This window comes from Furipterus horrens, unplaced genomic scaffold (genome assembly GCF_987537825.1).
Source record: "Furipterus horrens unplaced genomic scaffold, mFurHor1.1.pri manual_scaffold_3, whole genome shotgun sequence".
In the NCBI taxonomy this organism is placed as follows: domain Eukaryota; kingdom Metazoa; phylum Chordata; class Mammalia; order Chiroptera; family Furipteridae; genus Furipterus; species Furipterus horrens.
In genome coordinates, this window is record NW_028327173.1 from 46,292,634 (window position 1) to 46,305,573 (window position 12,940).

At 40.7% G+C, this 12,940-nt stretch overlaps 1 pseudogene; it reads left to right on the forward strand.

Annotated features, from left to right (window-relative positions):
• Window positions 1–6,182: 6,182 nt before the first annotated feature.
• Window positions 6,183–7,139, forward strand: LOC150015027 (transgelin pseudogene; annotated as a pseudogene).
• The last annotated feature ends 5,801 nt before the right edge of the window (window positions 7,140–12,940 follow it).

Here is a 12,940-nt window from a genome sequence, read left to right on the forward strand (position 1 = left end):
TTCTCTCAGAATGTTTTCTAATGTCTTTCAAATAAATTGACCTGAGCAAAACTAATATTTAGTTATTATTTTGAAATAAATTTATTTTTCATTCTATTTTCCAGATATGTCACTAGCATACAATAATGTAATTTATTTAGGAGCATAAACTTTGACAGGAAGCAGAGACTTCGATAAGGATAAAATGTTGAAATTTGGGAAGGTATAATCCTAGAGACTAAAAAAGAAAAGGGAAAGTGAGGTAAGAAAAGAGGTAATGTAATGCGATGAGTCACTTCTCAATGGACTGCAAAGGATGTTGCTTAGTACTCAGGATCTTTCCAGAAGGGCAAGGAGGAGCCTTACCTCCGGGGGTGGGGGGGGGAGTGAGAGAAAGTTATTTGTGCAGATCTCTTAGTTTCCCATTTCTTATTGGTCAAGGTTCATCCCAAAGTAATGTAAATCTCCTGTCCTTCTGAGTCCTGTCGTCCAGCCCTGTGGTGGGAGCCCGGGAAGTTGAAATGCACACTACAGAACAGCATTACATACAAGTCTGGATGTGGTAACTAAAGGCAGCAACCCATCATGTGGAGTGTGTGGTACCTGTGGTACAAGCAAGTCAGGGCAATAACTTGATTCCAGTAAGCTCATGGAGTTCAGCTAAGATGGCACAAGCTGGGAGGTAGGTGGCATCCTCAGGGGGGAAAAAAAGGTTGTCCAGGGCATGTGAGGAGGTGCACAAAATTTGATCTGATACCAATGTTACTCTAAACGTATGATGAGATTATTTGTGAATTATGCATACTTTACTATAATTGTTTGAATTTCAAGAATTTTTAAAATGTCATCTGTAGATGTAAATGTTTGCTTCTTTGTTTCTGTATTTTCATTTCTTTTTCTCAAATCATTATTATTAGTGTATCATAGTATGTTGAATAGGACTAGAAATAGAATTTGTATTTTTATATTCATTCTGAAGAATTAACTCTGTCAGGTCTACATTAACTATAAATGTTGGCCTCAGTTTTAAATACATATCATTTAAAACGTATAGAAAGAATTTTAATGGCTCAGACTTTCTAGATCAGTCTCCTTTTTTCATGATGCACAACTAAACTACATTTCCCAGCCCACTTGCATCTGAGTGTAGCCAATGAAATGTGGGTAGAGCTAGTATATGTAATCCTCCAAGTTCTCATCTATGGTTTGCCAGCTGGCTCAATGAAAAAGATCCAGCAGAGGAATCTAAGACCCTAAGTAGAGCAGACCACTGGAAAAAGTAGCCCCCTGAATGATGAAGTGGAACAAAGCCCTGTCCATCTTCCTTCCCAACACAGCACACAGACACAGCACACACATACTATGCCAAGTGTGATGTGAACCAGAAATAAATCTTTAGCCACTGCATTTGGAAGTTGTTTGTCATAGTGACTGCATAGCCTCTATAAAATACTTTCCAAACCAAGTTTTTAACAGTTTTCAGCAATGATAAAAGGTCAAGTTTACTGGGTGACTTCTTAGCATATATTGAGGTTCTTATATGAGTCTTATGGTATTTTTAAACATTCCCTTGGCGCATGTTTTTCTTTGATATTTTAACCTTGTTTTCACTACTATATGGTTATATTAGATAATGCCTAAAATAAGTTGTTTTTTGTTTTTAATCTGCTTTCTTGAGAAGTAGTAAAATACATTGGGAAAAGCATGAGTTTGAAGTCAGATCTCCCACTGAAGCCCACTTCAGGCAATGACCCGACTGAGTTTGCCATTTAACGGTTCTGAGTCTCAGTTTCCTCATCTAGGGTAATGATTCCTAACTCAGAGGGGGGTTGTGAGTATTAAACTAAATATTATATATATATATAATACCAGATATGTAGTAGAACTAATAAATTATAGTTATTATTATCATTTTTTTCACCCTGGCTGGTTTGGCTCAGTGGATTGAGCGTCGGCCTGCGAGCTAAGTGTCGCTGGTTCGATCTTCCAGTCAGGGCACATCAGAGAAGGAAAACTCTGACTCCAAAAAACCTCCGCTGCCTTGCGGCATACCTCTTCAGGGGAAAGGCTAAGGGAGTAAACCCCAACAGAAAATCCGGAGCCGGAGTCCCTAAGGCGGTTTGACGTTGTAGTCAACACCGGCAACTCCTGCGGCGCACCTGAAGCCAAGCTGTATTGACTCCGTCTTTCCCTTGGACCCTTCAGCTGCGAAGAGAGGGGGGGTCTACTGCATGGGCAAGAGCAGACCCTCCATGTCACCCTGCCCAGGCTCTGTAGCTTCATCGCAAGATGTCGATTCAACACGGGAGGAGACAGATACCGTGTCACTCCCGAGTCGGACTGCACAGCCATTCTCGGCGGTGCAGATAGACTCTTAAGAAGCTACACCATCGTCTCTCGAGACGGACGACTGCCGACGACGACTCTTATTTTGATTTGATTAATAATTAATTCTCTCTTATCCACTTGTGCTTTTTAAAAAATATATTTTATTTATTTATTTTTAGAGAGAGGGGAAAGGAGGGAGAAAGAGAGGGAGAGAAACATTAATGTGTGGTCACCTCTCATGTACCCCCCAACTGGGGACCTGGCCCACAACTCAGGAACGTGCACTGACTGGAAATCGGACCTGTGACACTTTGGTTCACAGGCTGGCACACAATCTACTGAGCCACACCAGCCAGGGCTCACCTGTAATTTTTTTACCCTTGAGAATGTATATGTGTAGAGGTGTTAAGGACTACATTTAGCTTTCGTATTTCCTCAAATCAATTAACAAATATTCTGCTCCCTCTGATGTGAATAAGACTGTTTACCCTTAGATCAGGTGTTCAAAATATGAAATCCATTTCTTTTTTAAGTATATTTTATTGATTATGCTATTACAGTTGTCCAAAATTTTTTCCCTTTGCCCCCCCTCTGCCCAATACGTCCCTTCCCTCCAGCAATACCCACCCCCTAGTTCATGTCCATGGGTAATGCCTATAAGTTCTTCGTCCTTTCTATTTACTTTACTATTATTCTTAATGTCCCCCTGTCTATTTTGCATCTACCAATTATGCTTCTTGATTCCTGCACCTTTTCCCCCATTTGCCCCCTTCTCCTCCCCACTGATAACCCTCCATATGATCTCCATACTCATGGTTCTATTCCTGTTCTAATTGTTTGCTTAATTTTTTTTTAAGATTCATTTGTTGATAGTAGTAAGTTTATTGTCATTTTTCTGTTCATAGTTTTGATCTTCTTTTTCTTAATTGTGTCTCTTATACATTTCATATAATAAGGGCCTGGTGATGATGAACTCCTTTAGCTTCACCTTGTCTGGAAAGCACTTTATCTGCCCTTCCACTCCAAATGATAGCTTTGCTGGATAAAGTAATCTTGGTTGTAGGTCCTTGCTTTTCATCACATTGAATACTTCTTGCCAGCCCCTTCTTGCCTGCAAATCTCCTTTTGAGAAATCAGCTGATAGTCTTATAGGCACCTCTTTGTAGATAACTCCCTGCTTTTCTCTTGCAGCTTTTAAGATTCTCTTTTTATCTCTAACCTTTAGCATTTTAAGTATGATGCATGTTGGTGTGGTTCTCTTTGTGTCCATCTTGTTTGGGTTTCCTGGACTTGTATGTCTATTTCCTTCACCAAATTATGAAAGTTTTCCTTCATTATTTTTTAAAATAACTTTTCAATTTCTTGCTCTTCTCATTCTCCCTCTGGCATCTCTGTGAGTCATATGTTGGTATGTTTAAAGTTGTCCCAGATGTTCCTGAGCCTCTCCTCATTTTTTTCAATTCGTATTTCCTTCTTCTGTACTGGTTGACTGTTTATTTCTTCCTTATGTTCAAAATCATTGATTTGAACCCTGACTTCCTTCCCTTCACCATTGATTTAATGTAGTTTTTTTTATTTCACTTAGTATAGCCTTCATTTCTTCCCTTATGCGTTTGCTGTACTCAATAATTTCTGTGAGCATTGTTATCACCAGTGTTCTGAACTCTCTGTCTGTTAGGTTAGCTATCTCTTCATCACTTAGTTCTCCCACTGAAGCCTTGATCTGCTCCCTCTTTTGGGCCATACTTCTCTGTCTCCTCAACTTGCCTTCCCGTGTTTTACTCTGTGTCTTAGGTAGAGCTGTCATACCTGTTATGTTGTAAGTAATGAAGCCTTAGGTTTTCATCAGTGCAGGGGAACAAGTTTCACTGCTTTGTGGTGCTGTATGTGGGAAGGGGTCAGCAAGGGAGCAGTGCCACTTGCTTAGCACTTGACCCATTTTCAGTTACTTCACCCACTTCTCGTATGCAATTGGTGCCATGCTAGCTGTTGCCCTGGTGATGGTTCCCAGAGTGGGTGGGTTTGCATACATTCTAGGACCATGGGGCCCTCTAAACAAACTCTCCTGAGAGACTGGAAGTTTTTTCTGCTGCCCCAACCCTCTCTGGTTTCACAGCCAGGAACAATGTGGCTTTATTTTCTCCAACACTGGAACCGTGAGCTGTACAGTCTGGTGTGGTACTGGGATCGCTCCCCAGGTGTCCCTCACAGCTTTTATAATGTGTGACTGCTCTTTCCACTGGCTGACCACAGGCGCTCCCTTGCCACCACCATCACCACGGTTGCACCAAGTCCTCTCCACATCTCCTACCTGTCTGGATGAGTTTTACTTCTTTATATCTTTATTTTTCTGAGAGTTCTGGTTGTTTTTTGTTTTGAGGTAGATGTAATATTTCCTACGGTTGTGAAAGGAGGTGAAGTGTGTCTACATATGCCTCCATCTTGGCTGGAAGTCCTGAAACTCATTTCTTGCACATTGCAGCCCACTGACTTAATAAACCTCCTGAAATTATATGTGAAGTTAGTAGAAATATATTTTCCTGGGAGAAGGATATATAGAGTTTTCATCAGATTCTTAAAGGGTTTCCCAAACCCTCAAAATATGAAGAATTTCTATCTTAGATTCCATCACCAATCATTTCTCTAATGGTGGTGACTCCTCAAACCCTGATCCTCATGATACAAACAATTTGCCCCAGAAATACAATCATATTTTTTGTAGCATTTGAATGCAGATTACTGCTTCTTTCTTGCCATGTTGTCTCCCTTTGACATCTTGAAACTATATTCCCTTTACCTTTGTCTTCCATCTACTTCTTTGACCATTCTTCTATCTTTATATCTGGTATCATTTTCTCTGGATAGCCACTTAAAGTGCATACATTAAAATCTTATTACACCAGCTACCTTTTTCCTCAACCACCTCTCCCTATGGCAAACTAATCTACTTTTACAGCTCCTAATCCCACCTCTTTGCACATGACTTCTAAACCTGTGCCTGGCAGAAGTAGTCTCTCTCCCAAGCTAAAATCCTCCTTTCCCAGTTGCCTGTTAAGCACTTTCATGTGGCTATTCTGCTGACACTTAAACTGGGCAAGGCCCAACTCAGACTCTTCATTAATCCCCAATGCAACTCTGTCTTCTGACTTCCTTAACTCTGTTAACAGCATCATTTCCCCCCTGACATTTAGGATTCTAACTTTGAAGATACATTTTCCTCTTCATTCTTTCTCCATAATATCCAACCCATTGCCAGATTTTCTTAAGTTCTAACTTCACAATGGCTCTCAAATTCATCCCCTCATTTCAAAGAGAAGACACAGCTATCCTCATCTTTACCATTCTGACAACAGCCACTCTAGTTTTCACTTGGACCGTCACACGTGTTCCTGCTGCCATCACTCCCTCTAGCCTCTCTTTCAGCAAGCTACCCCTTCCCAGAGAAATCTTTGTAAGGAAGAATTATATTTTCACTTTCCTACTTAAAACCTATCAATGGCAGTTTATATTTCTGAATTACACAAAAACTTGCCACCTTGTGAGTCACATTAGACTCTGCATCATATAGCTACTCCATACCCTTTCAGCTTGGGCTTTACACTAAGTGTTGGCCTCAGATTCTGTCTTTGACATTTCGTAATTATGTAGTCTTAGGCAACTTGCTTAATCTCTTCAAGCCTTTTTTTTTTAATGTATTAAAATGGGGATAATAATACTATTTATCTGTGTAAGATTGTCGTTAATGACAGTCTTCCCTTCCCATCAAAAGTTGGACTGTATTTCCGCACTCTTTGAGATGGGTCTTGCCTTTGACTTATTTTGGTAAACAATATGTGGAAGTGACCTGTGCAATTTAAAAGGTTCAGCCCCCTGTCCAAGTCCAGACAGCACTGACTCCTTCCTGTGAGCTCTGAGGAGTCCCTCTCTCCCCAAACATGGCCAACAAGGGACCTTCCTATGGCATGAGCCGTGAAGTACAATCCAAAATTGAGAAGAAGTATGATGAGGAGCTGGAGGAACAGCTGGTGGAATGGATCATAGTACAGTGCGGCTCTGACGTGGGTCGCCCAGACCGTGGACGCCTGGGCTTCCAGGTCTGGCTGAAGAACGGTGTGATTCTGAGCAAGCTGGTGAACAGCCTGTATCCTGATGGCTCCAAGCCAGTGAAGGTGCCCGAGAACCCACCCTCCATGGTCTTTAAGCAGATGGAGCAGGTGGCTCAGTTCCTGAAGGCAGCTGAGGACTATGGGGTCACCAAGACTGACATGTTCCAGACTGTTGACCTCTTTGAAGGCAAAGACATGGCTGCAGTTCAGAGGACCCTGATGGCCCTGGGTAGCTTGGCAGTGACCAAGAATGATGGGCGCTACCGTGGAGATCCCAGCTGGTTTATGAAGAAAGCCCAGGAGCATAAGAGGGAATTCACAGAGAGCCAGCTGCAGGAGGGAAAGCACGTCATTGGCCTACAAATGGGCAGCAACAGAGGAGCCTCCCAGGCTGGCATGACTGGCTACGGAAGACCTCGGCAGATCATCAGTTAGAAGACAAGGGCCAGCCCCCAGCCCTGCCCTTCCCCAGCTCATTGGCTGCAGCCATTCCGCCTATAGCCCACCTCATCCACAACTGCGTAGTCCTTCAGCCCCAGCCAAGCTTCCAGGTTCCGAGGCTCCATCACTGACCAAAGGGGACTGCGCTTGGGCAACTCCCCCCCACCCCTCAGCCCAACTTCTGACCCCACACACTGCTCCCCGGGCCTCCTCCTATCTCCCCCGCCATTTCTACGGTCTCTCCCCATCCTGGGCTGAGCAGGGTAGGGGGGTGGTTGGCCTGGGGGTGGCCTGGGTGTGGGTCCAAGTCCACTGTCGTCCTTGGCAGCACATGCCCATTGAAGGAGACCCAGCGCAACCTCCCCCCTATTTTTTGCTGGAATACTTTGGGAGTTGAAATTCGAAAAGGAAAAAATATATACATTAATCTTTTCTCAGGCCTGGCTAACAGAAAAAAAAATAAAATAAAAGGTTCAGCCTCAAGAGGTCTTAAGGATTCTACTTTCTGTGCTTGAAAACCTAAAACTAACCTGTGAAGGAACTCAGGTTAGCCTTCTGGAGTGTCTGCAAATACAACCACAACTCCCAGCTTGCCTTCCAACTGGCTGTTAGCTGCCAGTCATATAAATGAGGCCATCTTAGACCATCAAGATCCAGCTAATCCACTAGCTAACCATAGCTGCATGAGCAAGCCCAGCCAAGATTAGCAAAGAATCCTCCAGTGGAGCTCAGCCCCAACTGCCAGCTCACAGAAGTGAGAGCTAGTTGAAGCCATTATTTTTTAAGGTGGTGTATTATACAGTGAACGTTAACTGTTATAGCATCTCACAGGGTTGCCAGGAATATTAAATGAAATTGTATAAGTGGGAGTGTGTGAAATGGGGTCTAATACAATAAAAAATAGTTATTATCTTATAGCCTATTCCACATATTCTATGAGCCGGTCTAACTTGACAACTCACTATTTCCCAAACACATCTTGTTCTTGCTTGTCTCTGTACTTTGCTTATGAATTTCAAGCACTGGGGAATGTATTTTCCCCTCCCCCAATTTATCTAATCCCGTTCATGATTCCAGCCTCATCTCAAATGCCTCCTTCTTCATGAAAACTTTCTTAAATTTATAACTAGATAAAAGATAGTGGGGAAAATGGGACTTAGAAGCCAAACAGACCTAGATTTGAATTCTGACTCTACATGGCCACTTAGCCAGAATTGTAAATCTTAGTTACTTTTTAAACTTTCCTGAACCCTATCTTTCACCCCTGTAAAGTGAGATGTGCAGCTTAAATGACCGTATAAAGCATCCAGCATTGTCAGTCTAACCTGTACTATTCATTCAGCGAATGTTAGTGCCTTTCTCCCCTCCCTCCTCTAAACCCCCACAGCTCTGTCTACCACGCTTCGTAGTGCATAACATGTTCTGCATTTGGTTATAATTTTGAGTACTTATTTTATGCTCTACTTTGGGGAAAAGTATTTTATTTATATTGGAGTCCCATACAGTACCTTATATGGTGATTTGCACATGGTAAACACTCAATAAATATTTATTACATTGAAGATTTTAAGTGCCAACTTATTCAAGCAATGTTAGAGGAGAAAGGCCTAATTTTTGCTGGGTGGTCAGGGTAGGATTTGTAGGGAAATTGGATTCAAACAAGCTTTTAAAAAATGGGAAGGATTTAGAGAGATAGAAAAGAGGGAGAGGGAATCCAGGAAGACAGATGTGAGTAAAAACACAGAGTTGGAACACGTATAACTGTTCAACAGACAGAATCTAATGATCTGGCCGCAGCAGAGGACTCATGGCACGATAGAAATATTTTTCATCCCATTATAAAAAGTGAGGTCAAGAGCTGAGACTCTGCCCATGGGAAGCTGATCGCAGGGAAGTTGGGATGAGGTCACCTAAAGACAACGGATTGCTGACAATTAAAGTAAGGCTATCATACGGTATCTACTTGCTGTGGCTATCTTTCTGGGTTTATTTTCTCCCCAATTATTATTTTTTAATCTTCTTAAACTGATTATCAAATCCATTTAATAAAAATGGGTTTTTAAGTCAGCCTGCCAGTCCATATTTCAAGAGTAAAGTAGATTCCTCCTTCGTGGTGCACAGCCATTGAACTCATACCCCACCCAGATAAATCCTGTCCTAGAGCAAGAACTGACTCTACACTGAAGCCATCAGATGCATAAATTTCTTCTATGAGTCCGGTTTAGGGTAAGTGAAGCCAGGAGGAAGCAGGGAAGAAAGAATTAGCAAAGAGAGTTAGAATGACGCCGATTGGAGGAGAAGGAGTTTAAGACCCAAGGACATGTTGTCAGGAGTAGAGAAGATGGGCTGAAGGGAGTGGGGAAGGCAGGAGAATTGGGGGGAGATATAGACATGGAGAAGCTTAAATGTGAACCACATGCTAGCATATGACTACAGAAAGGGCAAGCCCCCAAACATGTGCAAAAACGCTGAGAACGGAGTAGGATACATCATACTTGGCCATAAAACTTAGTTCTAGTCCCTCCTAACTTATTTACTACTTGCCTAAAATTTTCTTTCCTAGAAAGTTAGAATTTGCCACCTCCATCCAGTTCTTCATTTAACCTGATTTGAGTATTCTGATAATTTTAGGACTAGGGTAAATCAGAAGATATTTTATTAAGATATTGGTGATTTAAGAATATTTCTCAACATCTTTTATGATTTATGTTTTTACAAGCCTGTTTTGCCATTGGAAAGATTTTGGTGAGGGTTTTTTTTTCTGTATTTCTGGGAAGTTTGGTGTGCTTAGTAGCTGTGTTGAAAACACACCTTTGATGCTATCTCTCCAGTCTCAAGACACTCCTAGGAAACAGTGAAATCTATTTTAATATATTTGTTCCAACTGTTTATGTCCATCATAAAGAAATGAATCTGGGAGGAAATTTGTGAAGGTAGGAGGAGACTAAGCATACAAGGGAAACAATACAGGCAGATTATGCTTACAAACACATTTACTTCCTTCTTGCCTGGATGTGACTGGAATATTTCTTTAGTGAGTACCAAAATAATGGCAGTTTCTTAGCAAACATTGTGTTCTGGAGTCCAAGGACAAGGAGAAGATAAATACAACTAAAATACTGGCAAAAAAAAAAAGCACCCTCAAAATTTTCAAATAAAAAGTGAAGGGGGAAAAAATGCTGCATTCTGAAAACCAGAAACTGGAATCAACTAAATAGCTGGCAGAGAATAGGCTCTTTATGGAATACTAAGTAGACTGCCTCCTACAGTATGTATATCATTAGCCGTGTCTCTGTAGGGCAGAGGGAATGCATCTTGTCTGCTGTTTTCTGTACCTTAGCTGGAATTGTAGCTAGGTACTGCCTTGGCCAGCTGGCCTCCCCTGCCTTGATCCTGATCTGTCCCTCCACTTTTTTTCAAGATTCAAGACTGAACTTCAGCATCACTTCTCTGATTGTGCCATTTAGAAATCCCTTGGCATAGGATTTAGGTGGGGATCATTGGGAATCACCTCAGGGTCTGTTCACCACAAATGAATCTCATGGACATAATGACTAGCAATCAAAGACAGATATAGAGACTACAAACAATACAATTCCATTGATATGAAGCTCAAAAGCATGTGAAACTAATTCATGGTGATAAAAGTCAGACAGAAGTGCTACTACCAGGGAGGGAGGGGCACGAGGGAGCCATCTGGGATGTTAGAACTGTTCTAGATCTTGACTTGGGTCATGACTACGCGAGTGCCATTCTTTGTAAAATTGAGTTATATACTTAGGATTTATGCACTTTTTGCATGTTACATATCAAAGCCTTAATTTTTTTTAACACAAATGTTATACTGACAGTCTAGCAAAATCTTTAAGACCTGACTTTAGAGCCAGACAAGTCTTGATTTGAATAATTCAACTACTAACTAGCAAAGAGAAATGGTACCCATTATTTCTTATCTCTACATCTCACTTCCTTATATGTAAAAGGAGATAATAGTAATTGTAGAGGTAATTATAAGGTTTAAATGAGTTAATTGAGTAAAATTTTTGGTATATTGTTGAGTAAAGGGTGTAATATTCTAGAATGGTATCTACTACAAGCTGTATTTTGCTACTAATATATTAATTGGTTACTAATGAACTATTATTAATAATAGCACTAGTTATTATTAACGATGTTAACAAACCACTAACTTTATTAATGAATTGTTTCTATTGCAATAAGAACAGAAAAAGAGTTTGGGAAAGTGAATAATAGATGATACATGGACAGCAAACACATGATAAGGTCTCCTGTGCAGTGTAAATGGTAAGCATTACCTCCTGATCATAGCATTTTTTTCTGCTGAGTTTACTGACTTTAAAAGCCTTTCCAAATGCCCTCCAGATAGCTAATACCAATCAAGCGGAAATGAGAATGGAGATGAACGTTTCAGCCAGTGCTGATTATAATCACCTAAAAGGCAAGAACAAGGCGATATACAATTGAGTGCCTGATAAACCTTCTCTGATGATGCTCTGACAATGTGTAGCACATTGGCCATGTCATTAATAGCCCTTGTTAGAGGAGAAAAGTATAAATGAACCAGGATTTACTGCTTATTAAAAGGCACCAGGCTTTCATGAAAAGTAAGCTGTCAGGTAGATAGTAACATCAGAATCACTGACAACCAGAACCTTGGATATAAGGAAAGAGCTGCTGTGGTTGAGGGAAGTTGGAGCCTCTTACCATGAAAATGGAGCAAATAAGAAACAGAACCTGGAAACCAATGGGCAAAGCAAGACTGCAGGTCTAGAGCAGCTTGAAGCAAGGACAAGACCATAAGTGGAGGTCAATTTAAGGTTAAAATCAGACCATGTAGTGAAGCCAAAAACAGGGCATATAAAAGAAGTAGGGTCAGGATAGTCATTAGGCAAAAAACAAACAAACAAAAAAAAGAACCCTAGAAAGATAGGTGGGAACCGGAAAAACACACATTTGGGAGGGCTGGTTAAGGTGGACTTAATTCAGTTTGTGGTGCCTCTTGAACATTCAAACAGAAATGCCAAGTAGACTTGGATATTCAAGACTGAAAAGGCTGGAACTGGAGAAATGAATTTAGGGCTCATAAGCACCGTGTTGAAAGACACAGCATTGAATAAAATCCCCTAGAAAGTAAAAATAAAGAGAAGCCAAGGATTGAAACATGGAACCCTTCCACGTTTCCTTTCAAAGAAGAAAAGGGAAAGAATACTGAACAGGAGAAGCCATTAAATTAGAAAAAATAAGCAGAAGATAATCCAAAACAAAGTGAAAAAATGCTTTCAGAAAGTGTTTGAGTGGTGTCGAGAGGTCAGTAAGATAAGGACTAAACATTCACCACTGGATTTGGCAAGATGGAGGTCACCATCCACCTCGACAAGAACATTATCAGTAGGCTGGGAGCTACAAAGGCTTGATTAGAATGGGTCATAGAGCGACTTGGAGTTGTTAAAATTAGAAGAGATGAAATGTTAAAAGAGTTCTGTGAACTGTAAAGTGGCAAATGTATGACAATTTTGTTACAGCTAATCATTATGGTAAAAAGTACTTAACCTTAAGACTTAAGGCCTGTTGGTATAGATAAGTGAATGGCTGGTAGATAAAGATGGTCAGTTGACAGGCAGATTTTGACAGAGGCAAATCTTAAGAACCCGTTAAGGTTGCAAAAGCAGTTTGTATTTCTCCCTTTGCACCTTAAGAGAAAGTGGCGGGGAGTGGTTGTTAAGTGCAGTAAACACATGCAAAGTGGATCTTTGAAATGGAATTAATGCAAAAGTAAATGCAGAATTTGTACATTTGTAGGTTCAGGTAACGATTATCTTCAGACATTAACATTTGGTTAACTATAAAGCCGTGGAATCTTTATTAGATGTGGATAGTAAATTGGATATCCACCTAACAATTACTTGGGCAAAGTGAATTATAGATTCTTATTTATCCATCCAAGTCATTTATTAAAATATTGTGTGCCTACTATGTGTAAGGTCCTCTGAGACCATCCCTATTAGAAAATGTAGCTAATTCAAATAGTTCACACCATAAAACTCAGAACGTGTGAAAAACTATAA